Source organism: Chiloscyllium plagiosum, chromosome 10 (assembly GCF_004010195.1).
Source record: "Chiloscyllium plagiosum isolate BGI_BamShark_2017 chromosome 10, ASM401019v2, whole genome shotgun sequence".
Lineage (NCBI taxonomy): Eukaryota > Metazoa > Chordata > Chondrichthyes > Orectolobiformes > Hemiscylliidae > Chiloscyllium > Chiloscyllium plagiosum.
In genome coordinates, this window is record NC_057719.1 from 51,486,611 (window position 1) to 51,501,247 (window position 14,637).

The window sequence follows — 14,637 nt, forward strand, 5'->3', positions numbered from 1 at the left end:
CTTTTCTGAACCCTTACTTTCAAGGAGCTATGAACTTGCACTCCAAGGTCTCTTTGTTCAGCAAAACTCCTGAGGATCTTACCATTAAGTGCATAAGTCCTGCTGAGATTTGCTTTCCCAAAATGCAGCACCTCACATTTATCTGAATTAAACTCCATCTGCCACTCCTCAGCCCATTGACCCATCTGGTCAAGATCCCGTTGAAATCTTCGCTGTCCACTACACCTCCAATCTTGGTGTCATCTGCAAACTTACTAACTGCACTACTTATGCTCGCACCCAAATCATTTATGCAAATGACAAAAAGTAGAGGGCCCAGCACCGATCCTTGTGGCATTCCACTGGTCACAGGCCTCCAGTCTGAAAAACAACCCTCCACCACCACCCCCTGTCTTCTATCTTTGTGCCAGTTCTGTATCCAAATGGCTAGCTCTCCCTGTATTCTGTGAGATAAATGCGCGTTGCATCGGCCGGGAATCAAACCCGGGCCTCCCGCGTGGCAGACAAGAATTCTACCACTGAACCACCGATGCACAAAAATCTGCTTCCCTGACCGGGAATCAAACCCGGGCTGTGGCAGTGAGAGCGACAAATCCTGACCACCAGGGAGACAAAACCAAGGGAACTCATGTTTGTTCTGAAGTTTAATATAGAGTTCAGTTTACAACTTGTTTTAAGTGTCTCAGGGAGAGACACCAGCTGGAGGAAAACATGTAGTGAATGCACAGGAATTTGCCAGAAGCAAACTGCTTGCATATGTGCCAGCTTGGGCAAAAAGCCTTCGAGTGGAGATTTTCGTTGGGCTTGGTGCTTATAAGGATATTGTATGAATTTCAATGTTTTTTCTGGTTGTGCTGATATCTTTCCAACCATTTTGTCTAATGTAATAATTTTTTGTTTAATAAACATTTTATTCTTTGTGTAGAAGGTAAACTTGCAGAATTTTGTAAATGTGTTGATAACTGATCTCCATGGTTAATTGAAAAACAAAGTTAGGGTTGATCAAATCAGGGTTTACTCTGGGATCTGATAAGTCCAGTATTAATATCATAACATTACATCATAAGTCATTAATCCTTTTGTCACGTTAGATTCCATTCTGAGTCACCTTGGTCAATGCGAGCTCTGGTTGCTATTGCTTGGAAATGGGGTCTTCTGCCATTATCTGATAGCTGGGGAAGATCCTGGAGGGAAGCATTGCTAAACTATGTTCTCTATGTTGAGGTATTTGTCCACTTTTGAATTGGTGACAGCGGTAATTGGAATCCACATGTGGACAGGGAGTGCTAGCAGTTGCAGAAATTCTAGTATAGCAGGTGAGTAGAGGGTCACAGCAGTTCTAGATCAGACTCCAAGTCTAACATAGCCAGAAAAAACAGTTGACTTTCAGGGTATGGATATCTACTCAGGAGCTGTTTAAATATGATACCATACCTTCAACTGCTCCTACCTCCATGCAATAACAGCAATGATGGCAACTTGCTGCTCACAACCCTTCCTCGTAATTGGTCATGCTCCTCGACAGGCTGGCATGTGGCCAATTGTCTGGCCTCTAAGCAGAAGTTCTGTTCATTTTTGGTCCTACCTTTGAGCTAATCACTTCAGCAGCACATTTCCTTCCTCTGATGTTACTTCTGCAGGGTTTTCAAGCAGGGGGAGAACTTCTGTTGGTAGGAGGCTGTAGGGCTTTAACAGCTGCTCTGGTGAAGCACTTTGAGATGCTTTGCTGTGTCAAAGGAAGTATTCTTTCTACTATAGGTTACTACAGGAAGCGAATGAAGAGATCGCTGTGCGTTTGGCGATGACCTTTGCATCCTCACTGTCCACTTGAGTACTGCCAGATGATTGGAAGGCAATAAATGTTATTCGCTTGTTCAAGAAAGGGAATAGGGATAATTACAGACCAGTTAGTCTTACGTCTGTAGTGGGCAAATTATGGGAGTTGTTTTTGAGAGACAGGATTTAGGATTACTTGGAAAATCATAGCTTGATTAGAGATAATCAGCATGGCTTTGTGAGGGGCAGATCATGCCTCACAAACGTTATTGAATTCTTTGAGGATGTGACAAAACATATTGATGAAGGTAGAGCAGTGGATGTGGTGTACATGGATTTTAGCATGGCGTTTGATGAAGTTCCCTACAGTAGGTTTATTCAGAAAGTAAGGAGGCATGGATTAAAGGGAAATCTGGCTGTTTGAATACAGAACGGGCTGGCCCATAGAAGATAGAGGGTAGTAATCGATGAAAAGTATTCAGCCTGGAGCTTGGTGACCAGTGGTTTTCTGCAGGGATCGGTTCTGGGACCTCTGCTCTTTGTGATTTCTATAAATGACTTGGATGAGGAAGTGGAAAGGTGGGTTAGTAAGTTTGCCAATGACACGAAGGTTGGTGGAGTGGTGGATAGTGTGGAGAGCGGTTGTGGGTTGCAGCGGGACATTGACAGGATGCAGAACTGGGCTGATAAATAGCAGATGGAATTCAACCTGGAAAATTGTGAAGTGATTAATTTTGGAAGGTCGAATTTGAGTACAGAATACAAGTTTAAAGGCAGGATTCTAGGCAGTATGGAAGAATAGAAGGGATCTTGGGGTCCATGTCCATAGATCCCTCAAAGTTCCTGCCAACTTGGTAGAGTTGTTAAGAAGGTGTATGGTGTTTTGGGTTTCATTAGCAGGGGGATTGAGTTTTAGAGCTGCAAGGTTTTGCTGCAGCTCTTCAGAGCTCTAGTTAGACCACACTTGGAATATTGTATTTAGTTCTGGTTATCTCATTACAGGAAAGATGTGGCAGCTTTAGAAAGGGTGCAGAGGAGGTTTACTAGGATGCTGCCTGGATTAGAGGGCATGTCTTATGAAGTAACGTTGAGGGATTTAGGACTTTTGTCATTGGAGCAAAGAAAGATGAGAGATGACTTGATGGAGGTGTACACAAGATGGTGAATGGCATAGGTAGTGTGGATAGTCAGAGACTCATTCCCAAGGTGGAAATGGCTATCACAAGGGGGCATAATTTTAAGGTGATTGGAGGAAGGTTTAGGGGAGATGTCTTTACATAGAGAGTGGTGGGTGCATGGAATGCACTGCACTGTCAGCGATGGTAGTAGAGTTAGATACATTAGGGACATTTAAACAACTCTAGGATAGGCATATGGAAGATAGTACAATGAAGGGTATGTCAGTTAGTTTGATCTTAGAGTAGGATAAACGGTCGGCACAACATTGAGGGATGAAGGGCCTGTACTGTTCTATGATCTATATATTCTATGTTCAAATGCAAGTCGTTGCTGTAATCTTATCCAAATTTCAATTCTTTGCCATCAGAAGCCAATTTTGATGCCATCATCCTAGCAACACATTCCCAATGAAGTCCTGATCTATTATCTCATCTCTTACAGTAATTTAATGCTTCTTGCCTTCTTTCTCAACAACATTATATCATTTTGAACACACTGGCATACAAATGACCTTCGATTATGCCATCTGCACCTTCACCATTGCACTAAAATGTTCCTTCTACGTTCACTGTGTGAAAGTTACTTCCAAGACTGACCTTTTAAAGAAAACTATTCAAATCTGACATCAACACAAATATTTTATGAAGCAACATTGTTTACTATGACTCCAGTTTGCAAAACAAACTTCATTGGAAAAGGTGATGTGTGCAATTATCATTAAGTACACAGAGCAACAGAAATGTTTGCACAGTGAATGGTTAGAACTGCAGGTAATGAATATTTCTTGCATATTGAGTTATTGTGCTCTTCTATTAAATGCACCAACATTCGCTGAGAAAACTATGTTGCATATTCAACTCTTAAACTCGCAGAAGTCCACATTAAGATCGTCAAATTTATCTTGAATCAATCTATTAACACATAATCCACATGTTATTTTTGACTAGCAACAAAAATAATTTTGTTCTGTGTTTATTTTGATAATTTAGCTGAGAGGCAGGCAATTGTCTCAACTTGTTTCTTCTGAGACTGATTATGATTAGATGTTCATGAACTTAACCTCTCATGATAGAACTATTCATTTAGATGAATCAGTGAAGATATAAAAATGGTTTTACAAGATTAGGAAGGTGGCACAACAATGCTATCTCTGTTTCAATGTTTCTGGGTCATTGCTTCTGAAAGATAAATCTATTTATTGCATCATGGCCCATGTCTTGTACCATAATGATCCCAATATTAAAAAATGGATGTGGGACCATGCTTGTTTTTGGTGCAGGCAACATGCAAGCTTTATGTTGACAGCTCATTTAAATGATAAAAGTAAACAGCCTGTGCCAAACATATTATATAATGTCTACACGCCTGAGCCCTGGGCATAAAATCATGACAGGCTAGCAAAAATTATACTAGTCAACAACATTAAATTCAGCCAGCACCTCTTAAAGTGAAGCTGAATTTTGGTTGGACTGTGTGTTGGAAGAAACTGTAAAAGCAATTTTGACAATGCAAAGAGACAGGAATGGCAAAGCAAAACAGCAAGCCAACTTCAAGACTGCTACCGAATACTTTGTACCACTGCCATGATACTGGGATTGACCTCCAAGACTAAGTGTGACATCTAAAAGCCCTAGCCAAACTGGTGTCAATTAGAACAAGGGGAAAATCTTTGCTAGTTGGAGTTACAGGTAGCAAAAGGAAGATGGTTGTGATTATTGGACGTCAGTTATCTCAGCTTTAGGGCATCTCTGCAGGACGCCCTCAGGGTAGTGTCCAAGGCACAACCATCTTGAGCTGCTTCATCAATGAACTTGTCTCCATCTTAAGGTCAGAAGTGGAGATGTTCACCAATTATTGCACAATTTTCAGTACCATTCTTGAATCTTCAGATGCTGAAACAGTCCACGTCCAAATGCAGCAGGACCTGGATAATATCCAGGCTTAGGCTGACAAGTAGCAAATAACATTCATACCATACAAATGCCAGTCAATGATCATCTCCAATAAGAGAGAATTCAACCATTGCCATTGAAGTTTATTGTCGTTATCATTGCTGAATTCTGCACTATCAGTATCCTGGGGGTTACCATTGACCAGAAACTGAAGCAGACTTACCATGTCAATACTGTGGATACAAAAGCAAGTCAGAGGCATAGAAACCTGTAACAAGTAAATCACCTCCTGATTCCCCAAACCCCCTAAGGCACAAGTTAGGAGTGTGATGGAATATTCCCACTTGCCTGAATAAGTGCAACTCCAACATCACTCAGGAGCTTCACAGTACTCATGACAAAGCAGCCCACTTGACTAGTCTCACACCCACAAATATCCATTCACTTCACCACTGACACATTCAGTGTTAACAGTGTATACCATCAACAGGATGCACAGCAGAAATTTACTAAGGGTCCTTAGGTAGCACCTTCTAAACACTTCTATCTAAAGTACAAGGCATAAGATTCATGGGAACATTATGGCCTGCAAGTTCCTCTCCACTTCAATCATCATCCTGACTTGAAACTATATTGCTGCTCTTTCACTGTCTCTGGGCCAAAATCCTGGTACTCACTCCTGGATGGCATTGTGGTGTGCCAACAACAAATGGACTGCAGCAGTTTAAGAAGGCAGCTTGCCATCACTTTCTCAAGTTCAAATAGGGCTGGGCAATAAATGCTGGCCTGGCCAGGGACACCAGTGTTCCATGAATGAATAAGAAAAAACCTACTGCAGTTAGTGCAGAATCCTTGAAGTCAGGGCAATATCGCATAGCAGTACTGCACTACTCCCTATTGATTTCAGAAATGTCACAGAAATCTATAAACCACAACACACTGCTACAACTGCAGCAACAACTAGTAGAAATCAGACAGCAACTTGGAAATAGTTGGCAATCCCTCTAAGTAGGGCTGATTGGTTTTTGATCATGTGCTGAAAATATATTGAACTGTGCAAAGTTTTCCCAAGGTCACAGTATTTGCTGTCAATGTACTGGAGCAGGAATTCAGTGCTGCTGATGTGAAAATTATGCTCCTTTTGCTGCTGCCTCCAGTTTGCTGCCCTGTTTCCATTTCACTTACGGCCCCTATGTGCCATTCCCATCCCCACCGTGTCCATTGCAGTTTGCCAACTTGCTCAGTGCTGCATTCAGGTGACAGGCAGTATGTGAGGTATCAACAGCTCTCTCCAAGAGGTCTTCTGAGGCAACAGTTTTGCACATACTTTATAAATGGGCAAATTTTATTTTAATTATTGAGGCAAATCTATCTCAAACTTTCAAATGCAGTGGGTAGGAAATGAGAAGGGTGGCTCGCTGGAAAATCTGTTGTTGACAATTAAGTGAAACGTTTCGCTGAGGCAGTTACCTGCAGCACCACTTGCAGTAACTGCATGAGCAGTGAGAGCGCTCCCTTCATTTGCAGTGGCAGCAACTGCATCCTATTAAGAAGGGTGTCAGTATAAGTGGTGAACTCTAAAATGGCACTAATGATGTCAAATCAATGTTAAATGCTGATTCATGTCATGACCTTCTGACTCTGCCTCTTCTGGCAGTGTTCAGTATGCATCAAAATGATATCCTGTGTGCCCAGCATCAGAAATGAGTCTTCACATCAGGACGCTGGTATTTGAGGCAGAGATGACACCTACAACACAGACAAACTGAGTGCTACAATGCCAAATTTTGCAACTTGGTTTCTCAGGATGGTTCCCATAAAAGTGGGATACAATTTTAAATTGTGAATAGAATAAAATTCAGGGCATAGCCATTCAGTCTGGATTAGTCAAATAGTTAAACTGGAGGTGAAAACAGTATTGAAGGGATTATCTAATTGTGAACTGCAAGGCTGGGGAACAAATTGTTAGAGGTCTTTAAAGTGTTGAAAGAATTTGATAGAGCAGCACAGAGTGAAAGTTCTCACTTTTGTGCTGTAGTGGTAAAGTCCCTGGACTAGTAATCCAGAAATCCAGGCAAATTACCTGGAGGCATGGATTCAAATCTCATTGTGGCAGCTGGTGGAATTTAAGTTTGATGAATTAATTAATCTGAATTAATCTAAATCTGAATGGTGACCATGACACATGATATCATCCATTGTTGTGAAAACCCATCTGGTTCACTAATATAATTTAGTCAAGGAAATCTGCTGGTCTGACCTGCATATGATTCCAGATGGAATGTAGTCTTAACTTTCATTTGAAATGGCCTAGCAAGTCACTCAGTCTAAGGATAATTAGGAATGAGTCAGTGATATCCACATTCCATGAAAGAGTAAAAAATAACTTGTGAGGATGTTCAAAACTAGAGTCACCAACACATGACAGACACCAAGAAATTAAATAGGGAATTCAGGAAAAGAACTTCGTTATTTGGAGACTGGTGAGAATTTGGAACTTACAGGTAGTCCTTCCATAACGCAATGGTTGTGTTCTTGTGCAACCCGGTATTATAGGAAAATTGTGTTTAGAAACACTGCTTAACATGTTGGTGATGTAATCTTGTCATGGCCAACGCACATTTTAAAAATTTGCACTTTAGAAACAGTGTCCCCAATTTGTCAAACACATTACAACAATTTTGCGTTAACTAAACATGTGTTATAATAGAACAACCTGTAATACAAGGATAATGTGAGGTAGCATTTAAGGGGAAGATGGATAAGCATATCAATGAAAATGGAATACGGGTAGTTCTGGGATAACGTGAGCTTCAACTATAACATTGCTGAAGAATTAGGGAATGGTGTTTTGGAGAACCCTTACCCACGTTGGTAATAGCGTGATTTCAGTGGGGATGGGTTTGCACGCGTGCACGCGTGCTGAATGTGTGCACCAAAATCTCCAAGCCATTCTACGCATGTGCTGGTGTTCTTGCCATTCTGTACATGCACCGGTGTCTGCACATACACGATAATGGTGCTGGTCTTCAAGACGTTCTGCACATGCACCGGGATCTATGTGCCGTGCTATGCATCCACAATGTTAGCTGAAGTCACTGTGCCGTTCTGCACATGCGCAATGTGGGCTCCGGTCTTATGCTGTTCTGTGCGTGCACGACGTTGGTGTTGGTCTATGTATTTCCGATGACTGCACCAATGTCTCTGCTCCATTCTGTACATGTGCAATGTCAGCGCTGGTCTTCCTGCCGTACCACACGTGTTGACGTCAGCTGCTGACAGAGCAGCTTTCTGTGAGAGGTATTGTACAGAGAGCAGATTTCTTAGATTTTTAAAATATATTCTGTTAAATTTACTTATGTTTTGTTAATAAATATGATTTCAACCTTCATTCAGGCTGTGCTATATTTTGTGTTAGACTTTTGAGTGATCTCTGAGTAATCGTGAGTGATATTTTTTCCTGGTCTGCCCCTAACCCCACTTTTCCCGTAGGCCCCATTATTTATATTAAGCGATTTTCTATTAGGGGAGGTTTTGCTAGAACACAACTACGGCATTATAGGAGAACTACCTTTATAATGAAGAATTAAGCTGATAGATTCTGATTAGGGAAGCTTAAATGAAGCATTATGGTAACCTGGAGAGATTTGGCTGAATGGCCTGTTTAAGTGCTGTATATTCCCCATTATTTAATGTAAGTATTTGAGAAGTGCAACAAATGGCACTGCTGGTTGTGGCATTAAAGCAAAATGAACATTTATTTCACATCAGTAGAATAAAAGCAAAGTTACACAAATATAAACTAAGAACTAAGAAACAGTCAGGCAGCATAAAGTTTGTCAAGATGGAAGATCTATGATGTAGAGTTGCTGACACCATCCTCTTTCCTGGTATGAATTGACAGCACGTGCTTTAGCTGACATAATAAACTACTAGGCAGTTGAACAAGGAGAGGGTCTTATTTTAAATAAATTGGAGCTTATTGCATGCTAGCAACTAGGTACAAGTTACAGTCGTATCTTAGATTGATACTGAGACTGAGAACATCCCAATGCTCGCTTCTATTGTATCCTACTCTATCTTTGAAATAGAAAGATAATCATCCAAGTCCAAACATCATAATTTCATTGTGTGGTGCTTAATGGACTCCTTTGACCCTTTCAGACCCTTACAACCTTTTACAACAAAATTCAATCTTGACTGAGCTGAGTTAGTTTACTTTATCTGTGGTAGTGGTAGGGTACATTACAACTGACTACATCATTCCTGAGTTAGGGAGGAGGATATAAAACAGTGATCCTGCTTTAGATTGTTCTGCTGAAATCTGTGCTGGTAACTACATCCTGAAGAAGGGCTTATGCCCGAAATGTCGATTCTCCTGCTCCTTTGATGCTGCCTGACCTGCTGCGCTTTTCCAGCAACACATTTTTAAGCACACCGTCTCCCCACCCTTTCTTCAGGCCCAGTTACCTGCATCAAGGCAGCATTAGTCAGAAAGGAAGGACTTGCTCAGACAGGCTCTCTGAACAGGAACAGCCAGATAATTTGCTGTTTGCTTAATAATTGTCCTTGCCAGATCATTTTCCGTTTGAACCATAGGGCCTGTCTATATGTTCCTGCTGAGAGGCATCTGTTCTCTCTCTTACAGCAGCCCAAGTGTCCAATATTTGAAGAACAGGAAGGGCTGGAAATGCATATCCATGAGGAAGAAATTTAATTCACATCCATCCAATTATGCTCAATCTTACTCTCCTCCCAGAATTTTACGACCCCTTCAGAAATATTGAGCCTTCTTAAGCATATGGAATATTAAGTAATATATGTCATTTAAATCAAAGGTTACAATGAAATGTTACTTTGTTCTGTCAATTCTTACATGCTGTTTTTTCTCACTAGACTACTTGGTAGACAATAGCATTTCAACAGTTTTTATGCTACTCCCTAGTGATCATATTAAAATTAGTGCATGTCCTTGTTCTTAAGGAGAATATTTTTTGTGAATTCTAAGAAGCTTTAATTTGCACAGTGGAAAACAAAAGCTTTAAAAGAAAATGTGGGAAGCAATCCTTGAGATTTTATTTTTAATGACTTTTTAATATCTAAATCACAGTTCATTCTCTCAATTCTTTTTTTCACTGTTATGACTCTATGACTCTATGTTACTCAAGCTGGCAAGGAAGTACAGAGTTAAAGATGTGAAGGAGAAAAACAAGTAACCAGAGAGCTAAAGACACAAGAAAAAAAGGTCCAAAAAGACAACCAAAAAGGGATTAGATTCCCTCCAGTGTGGAAACAGGCCCTTCGGCCCAACAAGTCCACGCCGACCCTCCGAAGAGCAACCCACCCATCCCCCTGACTAATCCACCTAACACTATGGACAATTTAGCATGGCGGATCCCCCTGACCTGCACATCTTTGGACTGTGGGAGGAAACCAGAGTACCCAGAGGAAACCCACGCAGACACGGAGAGAATATGCAAACTCCACACAGTTGCCCGAGCTGGGAATTGAACCTGGGTCCCTGGCGCTGTGAGGCAGCAGTGCTAACCACTGAGCCACTGTGCCGCTCCCTGTATGATTACAGTAAATCATAAATATTAAGTGGGTAGATTTTCAAATTGTCACCTAAATATAAGCCTGTCAGCTACATACATCAATCAACAGAAATGAATATTAGATGGTCTGTTTGCAATTTAAAATCTCAGATCAATAGTTTTAATTTATAAATGCAAATAAAAACACACCAAGAAAGAAGGTTTTGCAAAAGTAATTTCATTAAGTGCCTGCTCTAAATCAATAGTATACTAAAGATTTCATTTTGTCTCCTCAAAGCAGGAATAATGAAGCCACATTCTTACTAGTATGTAGATTTCCTGAGAGGGATTACAACATAGCCTATGAACTATCCTTGCAATATTATATCCCTCTTGAATTAGAGGGCACTGTAATTCTCACAGATTTGCAGGGCTCAACAATCCAGCAAAACTGCACTAGTTCTAAATGGAAGACCACTGCAGTTTACAGATTTAGCACAGAACTGACCTACTTGGGTGACTGCTTAAAGGACTTTAAAATTCTGATGCAAAAATAAAATGCTAACTCGTTGGCTTTCTCTTTAGCTATGTGATAATTTTATTTGATTTTGATTGTGTTTGAAATATATCTAAATATTTTAAGTTCATTACATTTTCTTTCTGTCTTAAAAATGGTTATTCCTGACAGCAGCCCTCCATCACTGTGTACAAGTAACCATTTTTCCAATATGACAGTCTGTTGATAAACGGTTCAGTAGGAGTAACATAACAGCTAAGCCCAATACACTTGTCAACAAAGCCTCATATGGTGCTAGTAGTGTCCGAAGCATTGGGTTCAACTCCCACTTGCTCCAGGCATGTGTCATAACATATCTGAACAGGTTGATTAAAAACATCTATACTTGTCATCATAGATCATTGAAAAGGAAAACTAGATTGATTTTCCCCCCTTATAGCCTCGGGGTTGAAGTCAATAAAATTACTTTCATTGCCACTCTTTGAGCACAGGATTGACTATGCAATCAATCAATTCCCTTAATTCTTCTAGCATTCCATCAGTCTACTCTATGAACAGTACCTTAGAGTACTTCATTACTTTTAAGAGGTAATAATAATGCAAATGACAACGCAAATGGAATTATACAAAGTAAATGAGAAGGAAATGATAGAAATTTTTATTTCATAAATTTATTCCACAAATACAGATTTGTTGTTTTGAAATTCAAGATCTGACTCTTGTGTTCAAACTCTCTTCAAATTCACCATGAGAATAACAGCTCTTGTAAGTTTCAGTTACTGTCCTGATAGACTGAATTATTACAATAATGAGTCACTTAATGTATCATCATTGCAAAGTCTGTATAAAAGCATCATATGTCTTTTGTGATTATATATTTTGTACAGATCAAAAAGGGCTCGATTGAGTGCAGTTAAAAGGAATACTTAATTTGTAATTTGTACAATATTATGTTTTGAATTAACAGAAGTTACTTAGCTATAGAGGCATTGATTTTCTTCAGAGAGTCTTCCAGTTTTCAAATGAATTCTGGAAGGAGTCTGATGGGAACCAGCAGAAAGTGGCAGCATATCATTCGCACCAAGTCCTAACTGTTTCTGGGATTTTTAGGTGCATTTATAGGGCACTAAAACTTTGCCTGCTCCTTTTAATTAAAGTCATTATGGGGGATGGCCATGATCTGAGGGAAAGGAGAAGCAGGCACCTTAATTAAAATGCCCATGGACCTAACATAATTTGTGGGCCAATAATCTCTAATAGATGGACACAAAAAAGATGTTGTGAAACTTGAAAGGGTTCAGAAAAGATTTACAAGGATGTTGCCAGGGTTGGAGAATTTGAGCTATAGTTAGACGTTGAATAGGCTAGAGCTGTTTTCCCTGGAGCATCAGAGGCTGAGGGGTGACCTTATAGAGGTTTATAAAATCATGAGGGGCATTGATAGGATAAATAGACAAAGTCTTTTCCCTGGGGTGGGGGAGTCCAGAATTAGAGGACATAAGTTTAGGGTGAGAAGGGAATGACATAAAAGAGACCTAAGGGGCAACTTTTTCACGGAGACGGTGGTATGTGTATGGAATGAGCTGCCAGAGAAAGTGGTGGAGGCTAGTACAATTGCAACATTTAAAAGGCATCTGGATGGGTATATGAATAGGAAGGGTTCAGAGGGATATGAGCCGGGCATTGGCAGATGGGACTAGATTGGGTTGGATATCTGGTCAGCATGGACAAGTTGGACTGAAGGGTCTGTTTCTGAGCTGTACATCTCTATGACTCTAAGTGGGGTTTATGAGTTGGGGGAAAGTGCGAAGCATAGCCAAGCCAGGGAGGTGCTGTGCCACAGAACCCATAAATGTAGGTGCTTCATGGAGTATGTACATTGAGAAACTCTCTCTAGGCACCAGTTTTATCAGGTGTGCAGCAGGCAGTTGCATGCATCAGGAATATGCCTACAATAACTGTCATCTACTTCCCCATTCAAATTGGTGCTGTTCCATAAACCCCAGGGATCAGATTCCTGGTTTAACAGCAGGATTAAATACTGCTGTTTTACTTATTTATTTACCAGCTGATATATTTATTGCAATAGAGCAACAATAGAAGGTACCTCCGTACAACCAGGAGATTATTTACACTTATAGAACAGTCCCATAAATGTGTGCTGTATGTTTGCATAAAGCAGCAAAATTCAGTCCAGTTGCTCCCATTTATATGAATCATTGTCATAGCAAGTCACAGCTGCCATCACATCATTACATTGACAATTCCATACCTGAGGATCTAATTTGAGCAGTTGATTTTAACTACAAATCTCCAATTATCTTTTACTTTTTTAGTTTATTGATTGCATATCAGAGTTCCTTTTTAAAAATCAAAATTCATGGACCAGGATCCTGAATTAGGATGAATAGTAATTACTTCGATAGAGAAACGTATCTGCAAATGCATTTGTTCCAGTTCTCAAATCAGGACAAAATATCAGCTGCTAAGCCAGAGGAACTGGATCCAACTTGTCCAATGTGATTTATTAGAGTTTCTATTTTTGCCTCACTGCTGCTATTAAAATACTAATCAACTCTGACAGAACATCGTAGCCAAATTAAAAATAATCAGCAGCCTAGTCTGATCAAGTATGTGGATTGTATGTTGACGTATTTTGCAGTTTTAAAATTAAAATAAAAATGCCATTGCCCTCATCTACAACCTCAAGGGAGACTGATCCTGCAGCACTAATGACTTAATCAACAACTAGATATGCAGTTTTCTTTTCATTATCTTTTCCCCAGGTTCTATCATAGAACACCGGCCCTAAGGACATTTTAAATAACCTTCATATTTGGATATCATGCATGACTGGGTTCTGATTTCAATACACTGTACTTACTTTACATTGATGAATGAAATAAATGGTCTATCAAATTCAGCCTCAAGGGATAACTGCCATACTAATAATTTCTCAGCCACAACCCAAATCGGCCAATTGTATTCTACACAAGCAGAAGCAAGCATAGACTAAGGTTTTAAATATATTGATACTGACAAAAAATTCCACCCCACACAACAGGAAAGCTGAACACAGAGGACAGATTCTTCCCAGAAACAGAACAATGTGGAAGTGGTGAGGAATTTGTGAGTTGGCTAGAAAGTAGCTTCCTGATGACGTGAGCAAAAAGTCCCATTTTCCAATCCAATGCTGAGTGGAAAGATACGATTCTCAGTGGTGAGCAGTGAGAGGACTATTTACAAGCATTAACATTTCCATTATAATGTCATTGTACCTCATTGGTATTCAGTTTCCCATTCTCTCAGCCACCAGATAGAAACAATTCCCAACATGCAAGTTAAGAGTACCAACCTGTAGACTCCAGCTACAGCTCACTCCTCTGGCTTTCCATTAGTCACCGATATCACAGGGCAACTGCACACATTTCCTGTCCAGCAGGACCTCAAGAACTCTGTCAGCAAAGTAGGATGCCAATTTGCTTCTGCTTGATACAGCTGGGTAATTGACAGGAACTACGCAGGACAGTTGCAGCTAGCCAGGGCTTGATGAGGTGAACCAGACTGTGCTTTAAAGATGGTGCTCACGAGGAATCTCATGAGGTTCTGGCAGTGACCAGTACTTCTGTCTCAGGAGATTGGGAGAATATGACGAGGAGGTGTCATAAGTGTGTGTTGCATTGATAATGCAATGAGTTTGGGAAGATAGTATGCAAAAAGTCCATGAAATTCACCAAAA

General features: G+C 40.3%; 1 non-coding gene across 1 annotated transcript; it reads right to left on the reverse strand.

The window, feature by feature from the left end:
• Positions 1-462: 462 nt before the first annotated feature.
• Positions 463-533, reverse strand: trnag-gcc. The gene has a single exon. It is a non-coding gene; the product is annotated as a tRNA-Gly (tRNA).
• Between the last annotated feature and the right edge of the window lie 14,104 nt (positions 534-14,637).